Here is a 6,815-nt window from a genome sequence, read left to right on the forward strand (position 1 = left end):
AGGTCAATAAGAAGCTGTCTTATATATTTTGGTGCTCCTTGGTTTGGTGCATATATATTAAGGATTGTTATGTCTTCTTGATTCAGTGTCCCCTTAATCATTATAAAATGACCATTTTTGTCTCTGAGTAATTTGTTGTCTTGTAGTCAGCATTATTAGATATGAGGATTGCTATGCCTGCTTTTTTTTATTGAATGTTGTTTGCTTTGGAGTATTGTTTTCCAGTCTTTCACTTTGAATTTTTTTTATCCTTGTGGCTTATATGTGTTTCTTGTAGGCAGCATACAGTTGGATTTTCTTTTTTAATCCATTCTGATACTCTGTGTCTTTTTATTGGTGAGTTTAATCTATTTACATTTAGTGTAATTATTGACACTTGTGGGTTCTGTATTGCCATTTTATAAATTGCTTTCTGTTAGTTTTGTGTCTTGTTTGATTCTTCTCTTTTGTTTTTCTATCATTTGTTTTTGTTTGTTTGTATTTCATACTTCTTTCCTCTGTTGCTATCTTTTTTAAGTCATGTGCTTCTGTGGTGGTTTTTTCAAAGGTGGTTACCATTAAGTAATGAAAACGATACCTACCACATTCATTGTAGTTCCCTATCTTATGAGTGTTTCTGCGCTTCATCATCCTTTGCTATTGTTAGTCTCCGTCCTCTCCCCCCCCCTTTTTTTGCTTTTGTTGTCACAGTTTAAATTTGGTTTTATTGTGTTCTTGCTGGAGCTTTTACTTGTGTTTTTGTTTTGTTTTGTTCTTTGAATCTGGTTGGAAAACTCCTTTTAGTATTTCCTGCAGTGGGGTTTTTCTGATGATAAATTCCCTTATCTTTTCTGTATTTGTGAATGTTTTTATTTCTCCTTCATACTTGAAGGATAGCTTTGATGTGTATAGTATTCTTGGCTGAAAGTTCCTCTCTTTCAGGGCTTTAAATATTGGGGTTCACTCTTTTCTAGCTTGTAGACTTTCTGCTGAAAAATCTGATGATAATCTAAAAGATCTTCCTTTATATATTGTACTATTCTTTTCCCTGGCTGCCTTGAGAATTCTTTCTTTGTTATTGGTTTGTGCCAATTTCATTATAACATGCCTTGGAGTAGGTTTGTTGTGGTTAAGAAAACTCCGTGTTCTGTTTGCTTCTTGAATTTGAGCCTTTAGTACTTTCCACATGCTTGGAAAGTTCTCGTCTATTATTTTTTGAGTATATTCTCCATTCCATTTTCTCTCTCTTCTCCCTCTGATATACCTATTATTCTTATGTTATTCTTTTTGATGGAGTCAGACAATTCCAGTCGGGCTTTCTAATATTTTTAATTTTTGAGTCTCTCTCTTCTTCTCTCTGTTGTGTCTAAAGTTGCTTGTCTTCTATGTAACTAATCCTACCTTCTATCTGACCTGTTCTATTAGCTAAGCTTGTTACCTCATTTTTCAGTTCATGAATTGAGTTTTTCATCTCTGTTTGATTTGTTTTTATAGTTTCAATTTCTTTGGTAATATATTGTTTGTGTTCATTGAGTTGTTTTCTGAGCTCCCTAAATTGCCTTCCTGTATTTTCTTGTATATCTCTGAGTATTTTTAGAATTTCTATTTTAAATTCTCTGTCATTTAGCTCCAAGATTTCCAATATATTAAATATTTTCTCCATAGATTTTTCCACATCTATCGATGTTATCTTTATCTTTTGTATTCATGATATTTGATTTCCTTTTTTCTTAATGGCATCTGAATGTGGTCTTGTTGATAGCACTAATGAGAATTAATAAAGAATAAAAAGTAAAAAAATTGAAAAAAACACAAAAAAAGAAAAAGAATACCCTCCCCTTTTTTTTCTTCTCTTCCCCTCCTCTCCCCTCCTTCTTTGAAAAATATCATGAAGAACTTTGAATTATATTATGCTAAATGGAACAAGAACTACCTATAACAGAGGGCTTTAGTTGGGGGGAAGTGTTCAAGGCACAAAAAAGGAAGTAGGGACCCACAAAATGCAAAAAAGAAAAAAATTTGGGTCAAGTATAAAATAACTTGCTTGTAAGTGATGGTCAAATAAGAGATATAATGAGAGGGATAAGACGGAATCAGGAAAAAGGAAAAAAAAAACTATTGTATTAAGTGGAGCAAAGACTGAATAGAATAGACATACTGGGTTGGGAAGAATGTTAATGAATTAAAAAGCGAAGTAAGAAGCACCCAAAATGCCACAAAAAGAAACTCAAAAAACTTGAGTACCAAATTAAATAATTTGTTTGTGATTAAGGATTGAATGAGAGGAAAAGTAAAAGAAGAAAATAAGAAACTAATAGAATGGGAGAAATAAGAAAAAGGGGAAAAGGAAAGGAAGAAAAAAAAACAAAAAGAGAGAGAGTTAAGGGTTTTGGAGTGTAACTCTCATGGAGAGTAAGAAAAAAGAAAAGAAATAAAATGTAACACTTGTGGGTAGTATAGTTCAAGAAAAGGAAAGAGTAAGACAGGCAGAGAATAAAAGGATCAAGGTGGAAGAAATAGAAATAATAATAATAAAGGAAATAAGATAAAAAAACAAAAAATAGTGGAACAAATTATAAATTCTGTGGATTTTTCTTTTGAAACGGTTAACATAATACGCCATATCAACAAAACAAAGAACAAAAACCACATGATCTTATCAATAGATGCAGAAAAGGCATTCGATAAAATACAACACAACTTTATGTTTAAGACACTCAACAAAATGGGTATAGAAGAAAAATATCTCAACATGATAAAGGCCATATATGATAAACCATCAGCTAACATCATATTAAATGGCATAAAACTGAGGCATTTCCACCTAAAATCAGGAACAAAACAGGGTTGTCCACTCTCTCCACTCTTATTTAACGTGGTGCTAGAAGTTCTATCCAGAGCAATCAGACAAGAGAAAGAAATAAAAGGCATCCATATCAGAATAGAAGTAAAGGTATCACTTTTTGCAGATGAGAAGATCATATACATCGAAAATCCCAAAAACTCCACAAAAAGATTACTAGAAACAATAAACCAATACAGTAAGGTCACATTATACAAAATTAACATACAAAAGTCCATAGCCTTTCTATATGCTAACACTGAAATATTAGAAAACAAACTCAAAAAAATAATCCCTTTCATGATTGCAACAAAAAAATAAAATACTTAGAAATAAACATAACAAAGAATGTAAAGAACCTATATAATGAAAACTACAAAGCACTGTTAAGGGAAATCAAAAAAGATACAATGAGATGGAAAAATATTCCTTGTTCATGGATAGGAAGAATAAATATAATCAAAATGGCCATATTACCCAAAGCAATTTATAAATTTAATGCAATTCTTATCAAAATTCCTATGACATTCTTTAAAGATATGGAACAAAAAATCATCAGATTTATATGGAACTATAAAAAAAAACACGAATAGTCAAAGCAATCCTAAGAAAAAAGAATGAAGCTGGGGGCATTATATTTCAATAATACCTGACTTCAAACTATATTATAGGGCCATGACAATCAAAACAGCATGGTATTGGCAGAAAAATAGACGCTCAGACCAATGGAACAGAAGAAAGCCCAGAAATAAAATGACATATATATAGTCAAATAATTTTTGATAAGAGGGCCAACAACACACAATGGAGAAAAGAAAGCCTCTTCGACAAATGGTGCTGGGAAATCTGGAAAGCCACATGCAAAAGAATGAAACTCGACTACAGCTTGTCCCTTTGTACTAAAATTAATTCAAAATGGATCAAAGACCTAAATATAAGAACTGAAACTATAAAATACATAGAAGAAGACATAGATACTAAACTTATGGAACTGGGTTTTAAAGAGCATTTTATGAATTTGACTCCAAAGGCAAGAGAAGTGAAGGCAAAGATAAATGAATGGGACCACATCAGACTAAGAACTTTTTGCACAGCAAGAGAGAAATACAACAAAACAAACAGACAACCAACTAAATGGGAGATGATATTTTCAAACAACAGCTCAGATAAGGGTCTAATATTCAAAATATACAAAGAACTCATAAAACTCAACAACAAACAAACAAACAATCCAATAAAAAAATGGGAAGAGGAAATGAACAGACACTTCTCCCAGGAAGAAATACAAATGGCCAAAAGATATATGAAACGATGCTCATCTTCATTAGTTATTAGAGAAATGCAAATCAAAACTACAATGAGATACCACCTCATACCTCATACCTGTTCGATTAGCTATTATCAACAAGACAGGTAATAGCAAATGCTGGAGAGGTTGTGGAGAAAAAGGAACTCTCATTCACTCTGGGTGGGACTGTAAATTAGTACAACCATTATGGAAGAAACTATGGTGGTTCCTCAAAAAACTGAAAATAGAACTACCTTATGACCCAGCAATCCCGCTACTGGGTTTATACACCAAAAACTCAGAAACATTGATACGTAAAGACACATGTAGCCCCATGTTCATTGCAGCATTGTTCACAGTGGCCAAGACATGGAAAAAACAAAAAAGTCCTTCAATAGAAGACTGGTTAAAGAAGATGTGGCACATATACACTATGGAATACTACTCAGCCATAAGAAATGATGACATCAGATCATTTACAATAAAATGGTGGGATCTTGATAACATTATACGAAGTGAAATAAGTAAATCAGAAAAAACCAAGAACTTCATGACTCCATACATTGTTCGGACATAAAAACGAGACTAAGAGACATGGACAAGAGTGTGGTCGTTATGGGGGGAGGGAACGGAGGCATGGGAGGGAAGGAGGGAGAAGAGAAGGGGGAGGGGCACAAAAAAAACTAGATAGAGGGTGATGGAGGACAATCTGACTTTGGGTGATGGGAATGCAACATAATTGAAAGACAAGATAACCTGGACATGTTTTCTTTGAATATATGTACCCTGATTTATTGATGTCACCCCATTAACATTAATAAAAATTTAAGAAAGAAAGAAAGAAAGAAAGAAAGAAAGAAAGAAAGAAAGAAAGAAAGAAAGAAAGAAAGAAAGAAAGAAAGAAGAAACAATAATTATTAGACACTACTAACCTTCACTGGAACATCATTTGAAACAAAGGGAGAAATGTTCTCTAAATCTTTTACAAAATTATATAATACATATAGATTTAAATTTGTACTCTAGTACTTACTGTTTTAACGTTTCAGATTTCTGACTGACACACACCCACTGTAGAAATCCGACGATAAGAACAGTTCTATAGTATTTCAAAACTACATGCTTTCTAAAAGCACAGATGACAATACACACAACACACATTTGTGAGAATCCACACCACCATGTGTACTCCTTGCTGTGATGGCGACTAATCATGAAGACTAGAGAGAAATCAGTCCCCAGTCTTGGGAAGTTGGGAGCCAGTACTGGATATTCTGAAGCTACAAATGTGATTGGGGTCTGTCAGTCTCTAAAGATATTTCTATAAATCAACTTTCTTTTCTTTCTAATATATTCTATTTTTCACTAAACAATGCTACACTTATCCTCCTACATTTGTGTCCTCGGTATCTGAAAAATGTGTCTCTTCTCATCACTATATTAAAAAAGGAGAAATCATTTTCAATTTAGAGTCTGTAACAGTATCTGAAAGGAGACAGAGAAGAGGAAAATTATGACTCCCCTTTAGATTTGGACATTTTTTGTAGCTTCATTACCATCAAGGTTTGTTAAATCTAAGACACCTGGCCCTGGCCGGTTAGCTCAGCGGTAGAGCATCGGCCTAGGGTGCGGAGGACCCGGGTTCGATTCCCGGCCAGGGCACACAGGAGAAGCGCCCATTTGCTTCTCTACCCCTCCGTCGCGCTTTCCTCTCTGTCTCTCTCTTCCCCTCCCGCAGCCAAGGCTCCATTGGAGCAAAGATGGCTCGGGCGCTGGGGATGGCTCTGTGGCCTCTACCTCAGGCGCTAGAGTGGCTCTGGTCGCAACATGGCGACGCCCAGGATGGGCAGACCATCGCCCCCTGGTGGGCAGAGCTTGTGCCGGGTGGATCCGGTTGGGCGCATGCGGGAGTCTGTCTGACTGTCTCTCCCCATTTCCAGCTTCAGAAAAATGAAAAAAAAAAAATCTAAGAAACCTAAAATATTCAGATTTTATCTGAATAAAATCATAATTTTCATCTCTTAAACAGTTTCTAAGACATTTCTCTAGGAAATGCAATGTTCTTTTGAGACTCTAGTCTGTTCTTCACTTTTAAAGGCCTCAAAATTTCAACTAAATTTGAGTGCAAACTTTCTATTAAGTTCTCAAATTTAAAGTATTCATTAATTTTTCCATTCTCACAAATGTAAAAGTAAAAAATAAAAAAAGACTTGTTCTACTACTACGCCCCTTATCATTTTGCATTACCATTCGAGAACCTAAAAACATTTTTTTTCAAATTTCTAGAGTTTGACAATTCGTGAGAGACAGATGAACCCAGATGCTTAGTGTGTATACCTTTGTCATCACTTTTCCCAGGCCTCTGAGTGCCACCAGGCCCTAATCTATTTTGTGACTCAAGGAAATTGAGGAAATCTCAGGGTTGAGTAAATTACTTCCTGATCGCCCATCTCTAGAGTACAAAGAGGAAAATGTTTTGCATTAAAACCTTGTATCAAGATAATTTTTGTCTGAGGAAAATCTAAAACCTCAGTTTGTAGTAGCATCAGAAATGAGAGAGAAGTGTGAATGCTTCTGCCTGTGATATGAATGTGTTCATTAATCACTTTGCATGCCTAAAGCACAGAGATTGAGATTGATTTATGTAAGAAATTAATATAAGATTACACCCATGATTATTAGAAAATAGGAAAGGAATTTTTAAAA

The 6,815-nt window shown here is 34.4% G+C and overlaps 1 non-coding gene across 1 annotated transcript; it reads left to right on the forward strand.

The window, feature by feature from the left end:
• Window positions 1–5,695: 5,695 nt before the first annotated feature.
• TRNAP-AGG (transfer RNA proline (anticodon AGG)) lies at window positions 5,696–5,771 on the forward strand. The gene has a single exon. It is a non-coding gene; the product is annotated as a tRNA-Pro (tRNA).
• Window positions 5,772–6,815: the final 1,044 nt, after the last annotated feature.

This window comes from Saccopteryx bilineata, chromosome 1, assembly GCF_036850765.1.
Source record: "Saccopteryx bilineata isolate mSacBil1 chromosome 1, mSacBil1_pri_phased_curated, whole genome shotgun sequence".
Lineage (NCBI taxonomy): Eukaryota > Metazoa > Chordata > Mammalia > Chiroptera > Emballonuridae > Saccopteryx > Saccopteryx bilineata.